Raw genomic sequence first — 19296 nt, 5'->3', positions numbered from 1 at the left:
AGATGAAGCTGGGGTAGGTGATATTCCTCCAGCCCTCAGGCATTAGTAGGCAAGAGGAGCATCAAGGCTTTCTCTATGGGCTTCTGCTGAGGTCAGGCTCAGAGAGGTTATGGGGACAAGTTCACACAAATGAGCCCCTACTCACACAGGATTGCTTGAGGCCATCTACTTGGGCATTGCTCAGATGGCCTCTTGGCCCTGTGCAGCCCCACAGCCCTTATCCTTTCTCCTGCTGCTGTTGTGGGTGGGAGAGGGTAATCTGTACTGAACTCTGCCCCTTCAGTTCCTGGGATACTAGTGGGACAATCTTGGGCCGTGAGCAGTTAGCCCTGCCTTACTTAGGTGCTGGTTGGCCTTGAACGGGTCCTTTAGTCCCCCTGAGCCTCAGTATCCATCTCTGTAAATGAGGCTATTTGAACCCAGGTACTGAATGCTTTTTGCATTTGTGGCATGATGATCATGTTACGCTCATTTCCTAGCCTGAGTCTGGGCTTACAGGAAAGAATCAGCTATGCCCATGCTTGTGCAGAGCAGGGGAACATCCACCCTCCATCCAAGCTCCCTGGCCAGGGTGAGTTGGGAGTGGTCAAAGTGAGGATATGGGTGAGAGCAGGGAAGGGGTCTGAAGAAGGATGGTAGCCATGGCTGGGGGAAGTGAAGCCTCGAGTGTGTGACAGCCCCATGTTGCAGATAGAGAAATGGAGGCTCTGGAGTGGCTTGTCTCCCTTGTCTCTGGCTCGATCAGGTAAGCCGCAGTCAGGGACTTAGGGAGCCTCGGTGCTGACTCAGTTTCCCCATTTCAGCTGCTCACCTGGCTCTATCCCTTCAGCGGACTTTGTAATCAGCACTGAGCCAGACCCAGGTGGCAGGTTGGTGGGTAGGGCCAGAAGGGGAAGGGCAATTCATTTCCTTCCTTGGGGACTGCCCTGTTGGGTTGGTTACGTAGGCTCTATCTTCTCTGTCCCTCACCCATCTGCACTTCAGTTATATTGAACCAGAACACAGTTAAGACCTTCACTGCTCAACCTGTGATGAGGGGTAGAAGGCAGGTCTCCCAAAAACCATGGGACTGAAGTTTAAGTCCCAGCTGTGTGACTGCCAGCCCCACAGCTCTCCCACTCAACACTCCATCTTTAGAATGGAGGAACACTGCTGTTCAGCCAGCAGGCCTGCGTGGGGTTGGGGGGTGGGGCTTTTCCCAGCATTGGCAAAGGGATGGGTACTGCTTTTGCTCTTGGGCACCCTTAGGGCCCTGGTCCTTTTGTGCCAGGGGCAGGCAAAGGGGTGGAGGCCTAAGCAAGTAGAGACTGAGCCTTTGTTCCCTCTTGCTGCCCTCACCCAGGGCTGGGGAAGCCCAAGGGTGCTCGGCTGGGGGCTGGGCCTTTGACAGGCCAAGTAAGTGCCTGGCAGTGCCAGCATGCCCAAGCACAGGACAGGGTGGGGGTGGGAGCAGCAGTCAACTCCTGAGCCAACTCAGACTGAGGACTGGGAAGCTTGGGAGTGCATAAAGAGGGCAAACGCCACAACTCACTCCAGTGCTATCTTAGGCCAGGGGGGTCTCTCTGACCTTCAGTCTCCTTATCTGTGTCTGGCTAAGGTTCCTTGCCAGGGGACAGAGGACCAGGTCATGGCTGAGAGGCTGGGGCCCTGGATCCTTGCTCTGTGACCTTAGGCTGAGCGTGTTTATCCTGGACTGCTGTCCCCCATCCCTGAGTTTCAGGCTCCTGCCTCGTGAACCCTCACCCTGAGCTCCTCTTATTCTGCCCTGTTTCCGCCAGGCCTTCTTCCTTCAGAAGCATCCCCTGAGCTCCTTGACACCTGGCTCTTTGGGGCTACATCTGCTTTGTCTCTGTGGCTTGAATTCTGTTGCTCTTCTCCTGGCCCTCTCTTTGCCTCTTGGGGCCCTGTTTCTGTCTCTATCTCAGCCCAGGCCCCAGGGACCCCTCATCTGCTGCTTAGCCACTTAGTGTTCTCATGGGAAGAGGATTCAAGACACTTACTCACTTGCACATTCATCCAGCAGCCATTTCCCGTGCAGGCTGGGTGGCCCCAGGAGTGGGAACATGCCTGAGGGAAAGCTCAGTGATGTCACGCTGGGTGGCAGGATAATGGGGCCCTTCACTGTCCTCTGATAAATGAGTCAGGTGCAACGTCAAGATTGAGTAAGGCTGGACATGAGGAAAAACTTGGTAGCCTTGGTGACCTTAAAGGGCGCCTGACAAGGAGATCACAAAAGAGAGGAATATTTCCCTGGGTGGTCCTGGGGAAGGGGAGGCAGCCCTCAGGAGAGGGGCCTGCTACCCTCAGAGGCCCTTCCCAGAGAGTACTCATGCCTGGTGAATGGGACAGGGTGGGGATAGCAGCAAGCCTCTGCTGGAACCTGCCCCTCCTTGCTGCTGCCACTGCATGGCGCCCTCAGGCCTGTGCCTGATGCTATGTCCTCCTTGGGCCACCCTCTGCATCAGTATGGATGTGTCTGGGACACTAACACCTATATCCAAACCCTCAGCAGAAGCCAGAGGGCCTGACGTGGGAACCAGGCTTCTCTGGAGGCTGCATATTAACATTAACCTCTGGGTGCTTGCCAGGTTAGGGGTTGCCCAGGTCCTGTCCTAATCTTTCCACTGCTTATTCTGGGCCCCACCAGGACACAGCACTCTCACTTCCTCCCAGAGGCCTCCTTGGATTGGTCCCATCTGACTTCTGAGACCCAGCAGACCTGAGAGCCCTGGGAAGGCTTAGAATCGTCCTGTTCCCTCAGCCTGTGCAGATGGGCAGAGTAAGGTTTGCAGAGGTTTGTCCTAGAATGAGTCAGGGCAGGTCTGGACTCCCACCTGTTGCCCTGGGTCTTTTCACTAGGCTGCACTCCCTTTCTTCAACCTAGAAGCCTCCCTCCCCCACTCTGGCCCACACAAACACACACAGCCTCCTCACTTCTCAAACTGGACAAGCCTGAGCAGGTCTCATTTGCAACTGAGGAGCTGCCTGCCTCTGACTCTAGCCTCCTCTCACCTGGGTGCGTCCTGAATGAAGTCATCCCTTCCCAGGCAAGGCCATTAAAGACCATCCTTAGCAACTCTTGGAGGCCTCAGCGCCATTGTCTCTGGCTGAGCAGATGAGATTCTAGTCTTTGCTGGAATCCCCATTTGCCCAGCCAGCCAACCCCCTTCTCAATGGCACACCCTAGGGACCTTATCTACCTTGAAGCTGTGGAGAGGGAGGTCTCCATACTCCCTTGGTGCCCAAACCTTCTTCTCTGGCCTGAGGGTACAGGCAAAGGTAAAGCTGTCCTGCCCTTCCATGGGGCTAGGTAGCTGGTGGAGAACTTCTTTACAGGTAAGGGCAACCCCTAAAGGACTTCAAGCACAGGGCTGACAGGGTCTCATTGTCATTGTGAAGATGCCCTAGTTGCCAAGTGGAAGTAATCGCCTGAAGGACAAGCACACAGGTCACAGGGCAGTGAGGAGGCTGGGATGGTCATTCGGGGTGGGTAAACAGAGCTGGGCCCTGTGGCACTAAAAAAGAGAGAGAGAGAAGGGCCAGCAGGACTCAGGCATTATAGCAGACAGGTCCTGTGTTGTGAGCAGAGGGTCTGATTTTCTGACCATGGCCTGAATGCCAGCCACCATGCCGCACAGACAGATGGTCTTAGCCAGGGCATGTGTAGGTCCACGGGGAACCTCTGAGTCCTACTCAGGTTAACCAAGGAGAACTTGTCCCACCTCACTGTGCAGCCCCAAGCTGAGTACCCAAGCGTCACCAAAGTCCTTCATCATGCTGGAGACTCTTTGCCAAGACAGCTCAGCCCTCACAACCTCTTTAAGCACCCTGGTTTCTTCATCTGCACAGTGGGCATAAGAATTATCCATGGCCAGAAGCAATGGCTCAAGCCTATAATTCTAGCACTTTGGGAGGCTAAGGTGGGAGGATTGCTTGAGGCTAGGAGTTTGAGACTGGTTTGGCCAAGAGTAAGATCCCCTGCCTTCCCATCTCTACAAGAAATAGAAAAACAAATGTTCCAGGCATGGTGGCATACATCTGTAGTCCCAGCTACTTGGGAGGCTGAGGCAGTCTTAAGCCCAGGAATCTGAGGTTCCAGTGAGCTGCGACGATACCACTGCACCCTAGCCAGGTGACAGAGTGAGATCCAGTGAGCCAGTTGATGTTAATTTAAACTAGCCTCCCCATCTTTGCTGAGGGGCATCTCCCAGGGCCAGTCATTATTGATCTTAGATGAGCATCCTCCCCATTCAGCCCTAAAAATTCTCCAATTCTACAGGCAGAGAGATAAGAATAATAACCCCAAGGGACTGGGCCCTCAAACTCAGCATTGCAATTGAGTGGGCTGGCCTCTGGTCCCCCACTCACATGCCTGAAACCTGGGCTCTGTGTGGAGCTGCTCTTCATTTCTCCCCACAAAGCGGAGCATGGGGGTGGAGGTGGGGTGGGGGAGTAGGGGAATAGTGGCTTGGGATGGTGCCCCTGGTGGAGGAACCACAGGAGCAAAAAAAAAAAACCCATACCTAGCCCTTTCCCCTAGATCCCTGGAGCCCATCCCCTGCCCCTGAGAGAGAGGTCAGCTGGACACTCAGGTGGTCTTACTTCTTCAGTGTGCTGTCAGGACCTCTGGATGGAGAGTCTGGGTATAGTTTTTCTGCATCTCAGATTCTTTCTCTGGGCCTCATGCCCAGAAATGGCATTTCTGGGGCAAACACCTGTGCTCCATTTTTCCAAATTGGCTTCCGAAAGGAAAGCAGCATTGTTTGTCTTTTACGCTTGGCTATTATTGTTGCTGATTTTGAAAAGCCATTTGTTGGCCATGCCAGGCACATGGGAAGGGCCCAGCAAAAGCTCTAGGGGCTGAATCGTTCTTTACCTTGAGCCCCTGCCTGGGAGCTGTACTGATGCGCCTGATCCTCTGGCAGTTCTCGGGCAGTAAGAGTCATAACAGTAACACACAGGCATGGGCTTTGTTCTGGGCCAGGGTGTCCTGTGGGCCTTACACAATGCTGGTTTAATTCTGCCAGCAGCCCTTTTAGAGGAAGGTGCTAACCCCAGGGGCTAATGAGGAGGCTGAGACACAGCAGTGAAGCTATGTGCCAGGAAGAGGCAACAACTGGGTCTGGGCACAGGCCTGGCTGACTTGGGAGTCCCTGTTCTCAACTCCTTCAGGCCTGAGAGGTCAAGGGGGTCTTTGGGGCTCCCACCACACCAACCCTAGGAAAGCAGCATTTTGTGGGAAAGAGACTTAAGTCCCCTTTCTGAAGGGACTGTGATGTACCTGTGGGTTACCTGGGCGGGGCAGGGGAGGGGGAAGAGGAGACCTAGTCACAGCTCTGGAGGCTTGGGAGAGAGTTGAGTTAGGGCTCTCCTACCGGATTGAGCAGGTAGGCAGGGCAGAGTCAGCAATACCTACTTCTTTTTTTTTTTTTTTTGGTTGCAGTTTTTGGCTGGGGTTGGGTTTGAACCCAGCACCTCCAGCATATGGGGCCGGCGCCCTACTCCTTGAGCCACAGGCACTGCCCTCCTACTTCTAACAGGTGAGGCAGACTGGGAGGGTTCTCAGAGAAGGGGGCATCCTCCAGGGAAAAAGAACCTTCTGGGCGGCGCCTGTGGCTCAGTCGGTAGGGCTCCGGCCCCATGTACCGAGGGTGGCGGGTTCAAAACCGGCCCCGGCCAAACTGCAACCAAAAAAATAGCCGGGCGTTGTGGCGGGCGCCTGTGGTCCCAGCTGCTCGGGAGGCTGAGCCAAGAGAATCGCTTAAGCCCAGGAGTTGGAGGTTGCTGGAGCTGTGTGAGGCCACGGCACTCTACCGAGGGCCATAAAGTGAGACTCTGTCTCTACAAAAAAAAAAAAAAGAAAAAGAACCTTCTATTGTTTCTGCCTCCAGCCTTGCTTGCTATATGGAATACTCTTCATCGCCCACTACCCTCTTCAGTTGGCTGCCTCTAGCTACTCTTTTCCTGAGCTTAGCTCAAATATCTCCTCCTCCAGGAAGCCTTTCTTAGCCTTGTCCCCTGGCTGGGCTCTGGTCCCTCCTATAGCTTCCATAGCCTTCTGTGCAGCCCCATTCCTGGAGGTCAGGCTGGCAAGGAAGCTGGATCCAGCTGGGTATCATCGGCCCCTCTGGCTGTAGGTCTGGGGCAACTCTGGGGACTTACCTAGCTCTTGGTGTCAGGCCTGCGTGCACACAGGTCCCCAGGGTACTTGCCTCACTGTGTCCCCTCACATGTCCAGGCATCACTGGTGCTGCATGTGCCCCGGCCCTTAGTGCTCAGGAGGTGAGGTTGGGCTCCTCTGCACCTCAACAGCCCCTCTGCCCTTGCCTCTGTGCCCACCATGATCGCCTGCTCTCCCCTCTTCAGCCAGAGAAGGGTCTGGCAGCTACTGTTTATAAATATCTGCCACTGCCACAGCTAAGTGGAGGGGTCTGGAGGCCACGCTAATTGATTAATTAAACCCTCTCGGTTAATTAGCTCCATCCCTCCAGGGAAAAAAGTCTAAAGCTGGAGCCAGAGCCTTCTCTGGGGTGGGGGAGGGTTTAATTAGCCTGGGTCAGGCTGAGCCTGATGCCAGCTGCTGGGGGCAGTACAGAGCCTGAAAGGAGAGTTCTGGGCACTGGACCCAGCAGGCCACCTAGGGTGGGGAAAAAGGGACTTCCAGTTTAAGCCTGGACCAGCCATACCTCCTGCAGTTGAACCTGGAGGGGGGATTGAAAATGTGTACTTGGGGGACAGGATCTGCGGGAGCAGAACGGTGAGGCTGGATCTGGGAAGTTAAAAGTCTTCACTGCCCACAGTTTTCTTACATGGAATCTGAGAGAGGGCCTTGACAGGGCCCCACCCCTGGCACGGAGGGCCTTGAATGCCAGCACAAGAACTGGAGTTTCTCTGCATGTGAGGGTTATAGCAGGCTTGAAACTGGAGTAGGAACTGATCAGGCTTAAGTTTTTAGAAAGATATCGACAGGGGTAGGAGGTAAAGGGGGAGCTGCTCAGGGGAAAATGGATTGGAGAGGCAGGGGGAAGGAGAAGGAGCCTTCAAGTGTCCAGAGAGAATGGAGGCCCATTAGGTGGGTAAGGAGGTCTAGACTGGGCATCAGCAGACCAATTCCCCTCTCTGGCCTTCTCTCCCCTTATCTGCAAGGTGCCAGAGTCAGGGGATAAGGGTGGGGAGAAGATGCAAATATCACTGGCATGTTTCCTTGCCCCAGGACAAATCACCTTCTTTGCCAACCCTGCCCACTCCCAGCTTTTTGTGGTACTCACAGGCATTCTGCCTATTAGAGTTCACACATATAAAGAACAGAGCCCAGCCCCTAGCACCGGATGAGAGCCATGACCTGCAGTATCATGATTACAGGCTGGAGGAGCTCAGGGGAGGAAGGGGACACCCTGGTGAGTGAGGGATACCTGTGGCCATGCTGGCCCTTGGGGGACTGTTAGGAGGCTGAGAGCCCAAGACACTCCAACTGGTCACAGGCAGCAGGCAAGACTGCAGCCTTGGAATGAGGCCCACCCTGGGCCGGTCCTCCAGCTCTCTGAGTGGCTGCCCAAGTGGGAACAATGACCCTTTCACGTCACGCCTCCTCTAGTCACAGCAACTTTGGCGCTGCAGACAAAGGGGTTGTTTCATCATTGTTGGGCTGGTTCAACAGCTTGCTCTGCCTAAACCCTCCTGCCCCCACCCTGCCTGGCCAAAGTTGAGACCGTCTCCCCTCTTGGCCCAGCCACAGTCATCCCAGAGACCCTCCTCACTTCCCTCCCCTTTGCTTTTTGGGCTCATTTCTGGCCTGGCTCTGCTCCTGCTTTTCCCATCCCCAGCCCTGATCTCTCTATGTGTGGAAAGGGAGCTAGGGGAGACAGGCTCCCGGGATTCATCCAAGTCCTAGACCTTGAGGCATAAGACTTCCTACTGGTGCTCTGCCTTGCCAGCCCTGGCCCCCAAGAGGACACACGGAGGTGGAGTGGGGAAAGAAAAAGAAGCCTCGTGGTCTGAGTTCTTGCCAGCCCCCTGCCCAGCTTTCTGTTCCCAGTGACCTTCCATGATGTGAGTGAGCCACAGGCCATCTTTGCTCACGTTTGGGCTAGCCTCAGCCTTCCGTGTGTACCAGGCTGTACAGAGGTCCAGAGGGCCAGAACTCTACCTGGGATAGATCCGGTCCCTCAGGCCCAGCACTGCCTCCTTCTTCCTTTTGTTAAGGGCTGGGGGTTTGGGACCCTGAGCTCCATACTTTCTCCCTTCTCCATCTGGCCGGGGTTCACTGGGGCTTCCTAAAGGGTGAGGATAGGGGTGGGAGGGGAGACCTCATCTCGTTCTTGGTGAAAAGATCCCAATCTGAGGACCAAGACAGAAAACGCACCACTCACCTCTCCAGAGTCAGAGCTGGGTCAGGAAAAATGCCTGAGAATCCAGCTACCAGGGGCCAATCCGCACCCTCAGAAACAGAGGTAGTGGGACAGGTTGGTAGTCTCACAGAGGGTACCTGCAGCCTTGAGCCTGCAAACAGCAGTGGTGCTGATAACTCACCACCAAGTGGTAGGCAGGGAGGCTCAGTTTGCTGGGCCCCATCAGAGGGAGGGGAAGCAGACGCTCTATCAAGGCCTAAGGTTTTAGGGAATCACCCTGGGCCCATGTGCACACCACAAGCCATCTAAGCAGCCTGTTCTTCTTCTTCTTTTTGTAGAGGCAGTTTCACTTTATCGCCCTCGGTAGACTGCCGTGGTGTCACATAGCTCACAGCAACCTCCAACTCCTGGGCTTAGGCGATTATTATTTTTTTTTTTTTGTACAGACAGAGTCTCACTTTATGGCCCTCGGTAGAGTGCCGTGGCCTCACACAGCTCACAGCAACCTCCAGCTCCTGGGCTTAAGCTAGTCTCTTGCCTCAGCCTCCCGAGTAGCTGGGACTACAGGCGCCCACCACAATGCCCGGCTATTTTTTGGTTGCAGTTTGGCCGGGGCGGGGTTTGAACCCGTCACCCTTGGTATATGGGGCTGGCGCCTTACCGACTGAGCCACAGGCGCTGCCCAGGGCTTAGGCGATTCTATTGCCTCAGCCTCCGGAGGAGGTGGGACTACAGGTGCCCCCCACAATGCCCGGCTATTTTTGTTGCAGTTTGGCCGGGGCCGAGTTTGAACCTGTCGGTTTATGGGGCCGATGCCCTACCTACTGAGCCACAGGCACCGCTCAGAAGCCTGGTCTTGAGAAAGCCCTGCCACTCTGGGCCTGGTCTCTCCTGCTCAACGAGGGGCCCATCCTGGTGAGTTCTTTCAAACCCAGGACCCCAAGAGTGGACCAAACTGGGTTGGTAGTTGCCTGATATTGGGAAGGGTGGAAACCAGGGGCATCTGGCTTTCTATGGTCTTCTTCGTTTTACAGATAGGACCATGAGGCTCAGAGTGGTAAAGTGATTGTCTAAACTATGCAGGTAACAGGCAGAGCAAAGACTTAGCACCTGGGTCACTGCTGGGGCTTAGTCTCAGGGTGACCCACCTAGGTGCTGGGCATTAGGTGGCTATTGAGGGCAGATGTGGCCTTTATGGGTGTGGGAGACCAGCAAGGTGAAGCTTGCTTTGAAATCTCTACAGCTGCCAATCCCTGTAGCCATTGGGCCTTGCCATGCCCGGTGGCATTGCACACACATTGCCCATTTGCCCTGCCCCACTTCCTCTGACTAAGACTAAAGAATCACCCCTTCAGGGGCCTGGAACCCTGGCACCCTATGGCAGGAAATGCCCAGCCCAGCCTTCCCAGAGACTGCCTGCCCTGGCACCCCTCATCCAGGCTCCTTGACTAGGGCTCCCAGGAGCATGTGGTGGGGTTAGGGCCACTGCCTGGTTGGAGAGTGCTGGGTTCAGCCTGGGGCAACAGCAGGCTGGGGTGGAAGTGGGTTCTCTCCCTCCCAAACCTGGCCAAGGGCCCCTTCTGTCCTGATGCCAGTCTTGCTGACACCCTAACCTCAGAATCCATGGTACCTAAAGCCTCCCAAGCCTACTCAAGTCCGGGGCCCTGGGAGGAGGTTTGGTGCCAAGTTCCCAGCAGAGGACAAGGCCTGGTTCTGAACATAGTTTCAGCCTCCTTCAGTTTTGAGACAGTTCCTGAACTATGTCCATAGTTCTGTCCAAGGAACAGGGATTTTAAGGCTGTCTCAGCATGCCTGGGAGAGAAGTGGGAACCCGGCCGAATGACATTGGTGGCCTAATGATCTATTGCAGCTGCCATCAGGGCAGGTTGGGGGCTCCAGGCAACTTCTGGATCCAGGGCAACTCCTGGATCCAGGCAACTTCTGGATCCAGGGCAGGGCCACAGCTCCAACACAGCCCACCTCTAGCCTCTGCCCCTGACACAGGCCTAGTAGTGGTCAGCACCTGCTCAGGCTGGAAGTGTAGAAGAGGAGGCCACAGGGGGAGAGGTGTGGCTATTGTGTGTTCCACCAAAGGGCCAAGAAGCTGAGGCTTTGGATTCTGGCTTCAACTCTGCTCATAAAGGACTGTGGGCCTCCAGCCAAGTCCCTGCTCTTCTGGGCCTCAGTCTCCCCGTGTGCACAATGGCTGGACTCCCAGTTCAGACACCAAATTCTTGTATAATATCTGCTAGGCCGTCATCCCATTCTATCAGCCAGCAGGCCCCAAATGGTAACCTCACCTGTCCCATGAGTTTCTGGGGTGGGGTGGGGGGATCACACTCTGTCCTCAGACACTGTCCTCCCACGAAGGATCACTCTAAGGAGGACACAGCAAGACTCTGGTGGCAGGTCTAGAGGTGGGAGACCTGGCCTCAAAAGGCCAGGCTTGTGGACCCTGTTCAACATTCATACCGCACTATTCATGCTGAGTTATATGGAAGCACTTTTGCCACTTAGATAGTAAAGTACTGGTGTGCTGAAAGTGCAGCCCTGGGGTGGCGGGCCTGGGACAGGTGGATAGCCTATGGTAATGCTGCCCCCTCCTCATACCTTCCCCCACCCAGCAGCCTCTACCCCTGAGCTCCTACCTCACTGCTGCCCTGAAGTAAGTGAGTGGTTCCAGGCTGTGTCAGCTAGGGCTAGCCCTGCCCTCTCAACGCACAACAGCCATATTTCTCCCACTGTGGCCTCCTCTTCTATAGGCCTAGCCTGCGCAAGTGCCGACCACTACTAGGCCTGTGTCAGGGGCAGAGGCTAGAAGTGGGCTGTGTGGGAGCTGTGGCCCTGCCCTGGATCCAGAAGTTGTCTGGAGCCCTCCCCCTCCCCCACCCAGCCTACCCTGATGGGCAACAGGTGCCACTCTGCGCAGTAAGTTCATGCTCTCCTCAAGGGCTATGGTTAGATCCAAGATCTCCTCAGAACAAAAGTTCTGGAAACAGCTGAATCAGGTGGGCTTCAGAGATTGTGATGTCCTATTGGGGTGAGCTCTGTGGCGCTGAGAGTCTGGTTTTGCAGTCAGACTGGTTTGCAATCCCACCTTCAGAAGGTATCAGCTATGTGACACTTGGGCGGGTCACTTCCTTTCTCTGAGCCTCATTTCAATGGGGATAATAAAGGGACCTGTCCCATCAGGCTTGGGGTGACACATCTGAGTCACCACACCCTGGTGGATGACAGCAACTGGTATTGGGCTGTGACTGCTGGAGTTGGGTGCAGCAGCTACCAGGCACCCCTTAGTGCCCCGCTGGCCCTGGGCCAGGGCTGACGGGAGAGCCCTGGGGATGCACCTTGGAGCTGTCCAAGAAGCCATACTGTGGAGTGTGCCTCAGCTGGAGGACAAAGAAGCTGGAAAAGCTGCCTTCAAGATGAAGAACACAGTCTGGTAACCCTACAGGTGTGGGAGGAGCAGGTGTCACTCTGCCCTGGGGCTGAGGCTTGGGCTGAGCCTGACTCTGGGCTGAGGAAATTCTGTGGCTGGGGAAACCCTGGGGCTACAGCCATCAGCCAGCAGGCTCAGCTAAGCTCCCTCTTCCAGAATAATTCTCCCTCCCAGGTACCTGAAGACTTCAGAAAACTCTCCAAACACCTCCTTGAGGTTCTCATGTTACTATGAATGTGGAAAGTGAGGTCCAGAGAAGCTCAGTAACTTGGGATATGAGGGAGGGGACCCCAAAGTCCCAGCCCTTGACTGGCAGAGGAGTGGAATGGGGTTACTTTGTCCTGGAGTCAGGCCCAGCCTCACAGGGATAGAGGGCCACCCAAGGCCCACCTGTCCTGGCTCCCTCCTATTCCTGGCTGCTGCCTCCTGCATGGCTGGCTTTGCCTCTCCAGGAAGCTACCCGCCACCCTGCCCACCTGGTGCTGTGAGGGTTTATTTATCTGTGGGACTCACTCTTATATTAATATAAGAAATAAAATATTCTTATATTTATCTGTGAGACTCAGTCTTATGTTACAGAGAAAGTGATAGGAGCCTGGGGAAAGGAGCTTCTTTGTGGGAGGCTGTGATGTGGGCCTGGACATCACTGCAGGTGGGTCCTTCTCTCCTAGGGAGCTCTGGTGGCCTCGTTCCAGGCCACAGGTACAAGCTACTTCCAGAGTAGGGAGGGGGAGGCTTTTCACCCTCAGCTCTCCCCAGCTGCCTCATAACCCACCAAGGGTGTGGGATCTGGAGATGCTTTCTAGAGGTCATTTGGCAACTTGAATCAAAAAGCCTAAAAATATGCATAACCTTTAACCCAGAAATCCCATTTCTGGGAATCTGCCTTAAGGAAACCACCACTTGAAGGAATGGAGAAGTGGCCCAACTTGCTCTGTGATTCCTGGCTCCCATTGATCCTGGGCAAATGTTGTCCAACACTCCTGAATGAGATTGTCCTCTCCCAGAGGGTCATGCCCACCATCCTACCACAAAGAAGCTGCCCACTGTGCCCAGGCTACCACTCCACACTCATGGCCCTTCCCTGACCACACTCCACCTCTCTGGAACTCAGGCCTTCCCTCTCACAAACACAGGCTCCCAGAAGCCCCTTCCTCCAAGGAATATGCTCAGATTTTGCCCATGGGGTCCTTAACCATGTTTGCCCCTCTAGGTGGAGGCCCCTGCCCACCTCCCTGTTACCCCTCCCTGTGGGGGCTGTTTTACCACTCCCTGCTTAATTCCAAGCGTCTCTGGGAGGTGTGAGACTGCCGTTCTTTCCCAGAGGGGCCATTGGGACCCCCTAACAGGGTCACGCTCATTATCCCCCTCTTTGGCCATGCTCTAGTCTTGACAGTATGGCCTAGGGTGCCTGCACACAGGTGCACCCACTTCCCCTCACCTGTCTAGGCCCTGAGAAGGTGACAGGGCTAGACAGGGCCTCAGGAGTCATTTGTCCCTTCTCGTGCTTCCAGCCTCTGCTGCCCACAAACTCTTTGTTTCCAGCAGGGGATGAGTGGAACTTCTGGCTTGTGTGCTCCATGTGAGTTCCAGGCAAGGAGTGCAGCAGGGGGCAAGGTACATAATCCATGTAGCACCATGAGCCACACCAGGGAGCTCAAGATGTGGTACCTGCTTCCCGGGAGTTTACAGGGGAGTTCATAGCATGGCTGAGTCTGGAAGAGGAAACTATAAGGTGTAGGCCCTCCTGCGTACAGGCTCTGTTCTCGGCACATAGCACCTATTCCATCCTCGGGGGAAGGGATTCTTCTCCCCATCTTTTAGGCAGTGAAACAGAGGTGTTCGCGAAGTTCAGGGCACCCAGCCAGGGAACTCAGCTGGAATCCTGCAGGCACTGTGGAGGGACTCAGGGACTCAGATCATCTGGCCACCTGAGACCTCACAGAGTTCCTGTGCATGGTGCTCAGCTGCTGGGGAAGCATCAGCTCTGGCCTCTCTCAGCTACCTAGGCCTAGGCCCTGGCTTCTCCCCAACAGCCTCTGCTGAAGCCTCAGGATGTGCCTGGAATCCCAAAGCTGAGCCACAGAGTCCATCTGCCCAGAGCTTAGTTAGCTCCAGGCAAGGCGAGGTCATCTCTCGGCCCCCTGTGTTGCTGCAGCCCCAGGGATCCCTGCATGGAGAAAGAGGGCATGAATTAAACTATGTATGCTCCTGCCCCCACCTCACATTACCCCAGGACCTGGGAGAGTGGTGCTAGTGGCAGTGAGGGCTCCTGTAGAGCCCTCAGCCCCAATCTGTAAGCTAGTGCCTGCTTAGCCATCCATCTGGGCTCAGAGCCCTGTCCAGAGGGCTGAATTCAGAGCCAGGCAGACATGTCTGAGTCTCCTTCCCTGGTGTCCTGCGATGCAGCATAGAGAACCTCCTGCAAAACTGGCTGCTCTCCACTGAGGGCCATAGATGCTCTCCATGTGGGCTGAGCTGGACATTGCAGTAGAGTTGAGCCTGCAAATTCGGGACAGTCTGGGTTGGAGCCCTAGCTCTGCCACCTACAACTGTGTGACCGTGGGCACATTGCTGACCCTGCTAAGCCCCAGATTCTTTGTTAGAAAAATGGGTAGTGTCATACCAGGACCTTAGAGGTGTAGGTGGGGTAGTGAGAGGCTGTAGTGATCATGAGAGCACCTTTCTAGTTTAGGGCAACCTTGCTTTGTGCAGGCTCTGCACAGAGACTTTTACATGACAATCTCAATGCATCTTCACAACAATCCTGAGATACACCTATCCTCCACACGTATGTGGCATTCTCCACACCTTACAGATGAAGAAACTGAGGCTCTGTACGTGGGGTAAGGAAATACTGTCTTTAGAGGACAGCCTGTTACAGCTATACACTGGCTGGATTGAAGTTGGGGTGAGGGCCTGGGGCCTGCCCTGAGTTTGGGGACAGTAAAGTGGCAGTCCAGGCAGTAATAGGCACTGAACCAGCTTACTGAGAGCCCAAGGTGCCTGTCTCGGATAACCTTCTGAACTGCTAGGAAAGGAGATGGCACAGGCCCAGGTCTATTCTCAGCAGATGTCTTTCTTAAGCCCCAGCCTCTGCTGTCAGGGCTCCCAGCCTGATCCTCACTAGTCTTTTTCTTTTTTTTCTTTTTGTCACTACTCTTAGGGCAGCCTAAATGGGCCAGGCACAAGTCAAGTATGATTACAGTTTAGAAGGTGACAGGTGGACCTCAGGGGACCAGGAATGGGATCATCTCTAGATTCAGGCTGCTCCTGGGGCACTATGGCAGCTCCTGCCTCATTCCCCAGTCTCAGCCCAGTAGGATGATCAGCAACTTCTCTCCAGCATGTACACTGAGCTGGCCAGGCTCCCAGGGAAGTCAGGAGCATGAATGGACTCCTTGCCCTACCCCCCAGCAAGTGGAGAAACATCCAGCACTAGGGACTGCTTCCTGAGTGGTCTCCATGATTTACTCTGGCAGCTTCTACCACAGAGCAAGTGCCAATTCCAGCCTGGATGTTCCAAGGCAAGACCCATCCTCACCTTCCCCTCTCTGAACCCTACCAGGAGCCGCCTAAGACTAGAGAAAGCCCTCACTGATCTCCTTCCTTGAGCTCTCCTGTTCTTGGCACTGTGTGGTGTCCTCCTTGGCCCCTCGACAAACCACAGCCTAGAACTTGATCAGATCTGGTGCCAGACACCTGACAGGCCCCCTGTACACCAGGTAGTGGGGTTCTGAGCATGGAAATGGAGTTCAGCCTGCTGAAGAGTGGGAGTCAGGGAGAACACCTAGGAGAAGGGTCTGAAGGAGGAGACCAGGCGCAAGTAGGGAGAGGAGGAAGGCAAGCAACATGCTCTCAGTGGGCTCCTGGGAGGCTGATGGTTTCCCTGAACTTCACTGAGCTGACACAGAACATCCTTGAGCCTGGTGGGCTGGTCAGAAACAGATCAGACACGCAGGGACACCTCTGGCCAACATGGGGTTCAGGAAGCCTTGATCCTGGGCCTGTGTCTGGGAGCCCCTTGCTCTACCCAGATCACAGGTTGTCTGAGAGGCAACTGGCTCTCAGCGGTATCCTCTCTCAACACCTTCTCTAGTGGTATAGCCTTGGGCAAGTCAGGGTCCACATCTGTCAGATAAGGAGAGTGACAGTACTTGAGTGAGACAAATATGAGAAGGGTCTGGCTGAGCCTTAAGCCTGCAGTCACTGGCAGTTCTCTGCCTGGTCCTGGGTGGCATCCCAGGGGCCTGCCCCATATTCTTACTCTGCCGTCACCTTGCTGCATTTAACAGATGGGGAAATTGAGCCTGGCACAGTGCTCTGGTTGGCCCAAGACCATGGAAATTCTGTGCCAGAAGCTGCCTGGGTTCCCTTACTTCAGTTTCCAGGGCTGCAAGGGACAGTTAGGCAGGCCCTGGGCTGGGGAAGAGATGGGGAAGCACTGAGAGCCATGAGCTGCCCTGGGTCTGGCACCACGCCCACCCTGGCACTGCCACTGTCCCAGAGGCCTTCATCCTCCCACTGGAGGGGGACATCAAGGCCTGCAGCTCCTTTATTCCATCCAGCTCAAGCCAGGCTGGAGGAACAGCACAAGTAAGGCTGCAGCCACCACAGGTCAGCCTGACCCCAGACAATGCCAGGAGAGAGTGTGGGACTTGGAGATAGGGGCAGGGGCACCGTGTGTGACTAAGAAGCTTGATGTGTCATGTGTGTGACCAGTGCCACTGAGGAGTCTTTCTTGGGACCTCTCAGTGGTGACAGGGAGGTGGGAACAAGCAGAAGAAAAGAAGAGAGGAAGGAAGGAAGAGGAAGCTGCTGAGGAGGGCAGAGCCAAGGCCCCCAGACAGCCATCATCTGGCCTGGCCCTGGAGCCCTGGCCAGGACTCTGCACTGTGGCATTGGGCCCCACCCACCTGTAGTCCCTTCAGGCCCAGCTGGATGGGCCCCTCAGGCTGTGGATGTGTGTGTGTGTGTATGCATGTGGAGGTGCAGTGAGGTGTGGACCTTGGGCTCTGTCTGTGGGTGTCCCCCACAGAGCCTTGGGCTCTGTCTGTGGGTGTCCCCCACATTTTTATATCTATGACACACACGCGCTACATAAATGAGATTGATCTATACCACTGCAACTACCATTCCCCCAGTGACGGGCTTGGAGTGCTTTCTACCAGCTTGTCTGCCTCTTGGGGTCCTGTGAAAGGACCTGACTGGGAAACATTTCAGGTCTTCCAGAGACCCATCATTAAGGATTCTTCTGTCAGAGAACTCCTTGTAAGAGTGTGTTCATGAGCAATAAGAGATGCCAGGAAGTGTCTCGGCTCCTCTGCTTGTGCATAGAGGTGCATTAGGGTTATTGGTGTTCTGTGACTCTAGGCAAGAGATTTAACTCATCTGGATCTCAGCTTCTTATCTGTAAAATGAGGGTTAATAATTGACCCTCCTAGGTTGTGAGAATTAAATTAAATAAGACAGTGCTGGAAAGCTGAACTCAACCCAACATCTGGAGCAAAGCAAGAGCAAAATGGTGCTATTCTGCAGTTTCTTATATTGTTGATATTATTGTCATATGCTTGGTCTGTCCCCTGAGATGCTGGACCAGCTCCATCTAGGATCCTGCAGCCAACAATGCCCCCACTCACCTACACAACCACAAGGGTCTTAAGGTTGTGTGCTTTTCTGAGAAGGGTGCCTGATCGCTGGTTTAGGGGGTCAGATTCAAGGTAGGGCCCCTCCAGGTGTGGGAGCCCCCAGACCTGGGGTAGTGGGGCTGGCATCCATCTAAAAGCCCCTGGGGGCTCCTTCCTGCATCATTCTCTCCAGGCCCTGGGACCCTTCCCTTCACAATCCAGACTCCTATCTCTGCCCAGTATGGCTCAGGCTAAAGAGGACCCAGCACTTCCATGAGGTCATAGGCAGAAAGGCTCCAGGCCCCTCAAAGACCCCCCAGTCCTCCCACTGCCTGCTGGATGAATTTCAAGACTCCCCAAGGTGCTCCTCTAACCATTCATGGGGAAAATACTTTCCAGAAAATCCTTCCGATGCTTCTGCATCAAGTCCACTGCTCTGGACACTGGGGCAGTGAGGAAAGCCAAGGTTTGTCCCTAAGACTGGCCCTGTGTTTCTCATCTTGGCCTCTTCCAACACCTAAACACACCAGCCCTCAGAGACCCTGATGGCAAGGGCCACAGAAGCCTCCACCATAGGCCTTGGTGAGTCAGGCTCCCTGCTTGAGTGAAGGGTCTCCTTGCTCCTCTTCATCACTCTTCTCCTTCACATCTCTGTGGTGTGAAGCCTGGGCTCTTCTTGGCTCCTAAAGGTGGCACTGTCTTTTTGGATGGGCTTTCATGAGGATCCAGCAGACAACGGACAGAAGTATCCCAGGGAGCTATCAAGGCCAGCATGTGAGGCCCCAAGAATGGGTCTGACCAACTCCGGGGGCTCACAAAAGGCTGTCATTATTTATGTTCGTGTGTTTACTTAATATTAAAAATTAATTTCTTCAGAAATATTTATTGAGCTCTGCTGAGTGGGGACATGGGATGATGGGCAGATCAGCCCAAGGGCCGTCTGACAATTTGGGGATGAGACTTTAGCAGGGCGGAAGGTTCCCAGAGCTATTCCCTGCTCAGTGGGTTTGTTCCAGCCTCTGCTGGGCCCCCAAGGCCCCTCCTGGCAGACAGTGCTATTCAGTGTTCAGCACGGGTCTGAGTGCAGCTCTGAGAGGCCTGCGTTCAAACCCAGTTTGGCCACTTCCTTGTGGTGTGCCCTTGGACTGGTAACCTCACCTCTCTGGGCATTGTCTCCATCTGGAAAAGAGGACTAAGAGCACCTAGTCCATGGGGAGCAGGAACAGGACAGAGCCATGCATGGCAGGCGCAGGGGCACATATGGTAAGTGCCCAGGAATGTAGTGCCACATGGGTTCCTCCCTGACCCTGTGCTGGAAAGCTGAGGGTGGGGTCAGGGCCCTGTGATTTCCTCCTCTGACAAGTAAGTCAGCACGGGCTCTGTCAGCACCACCCCCAGGCCTCAGTTTCCCCATCTGTAATAGATGAGGCAGAATCAGAGGGGCCCTGCGAGGGCACAGAATACACGCTGACTGCTTCTCGAGCAACCTGTTCACAGAGAACCTCGGTTTTTTTTGTGAGGTTTGGCAGCCAGACGTCTGTGGCCAACAGGCATGGGGGCAGGATGTCAGAGCTGGGACTTGGGACACAAGCCCTTCCGTGCCCTCTGAGTGACCCCAGTTATCTCTTCCAGACAGCTCCTTCCACCAACTCTGCCCTCCGGCTACTGCTTATCTCCCTGATAAATGGTCCTACTGTCCTGACAGAGGAAGAGCTGTCTGTGTCCTTCAGAGCCCTCCTTGCCTGGGTTGGGCCTGGCTGGGTGAAGACTTGGGTCTAACTAAGCACATCAGCGTCATGACTGAAAATCCCAGGCTACTGACCCAAGATTCTTGCCAGGTGTTTCTGAGATGTAACCAGGAAGATGACTAGCTGTCTCACTG

The sequence above is a fragment of the Nycticebus coucang genome, chromosome 8 (assembly GCF_027406575.1).
Source record: "Nycticebus coucang isolate mNycCou1 chromosome 8, mNycCou1.pri, whole genome shotgun sequence".
NCBI lineage: Eukaryota > Metazoa > Chordata > Mammalia > Primates > Lorisidae > Nycticebus > Nycticebus coucang.
This window is presented reverse-complemented; position numbering follows the sequence as displayed.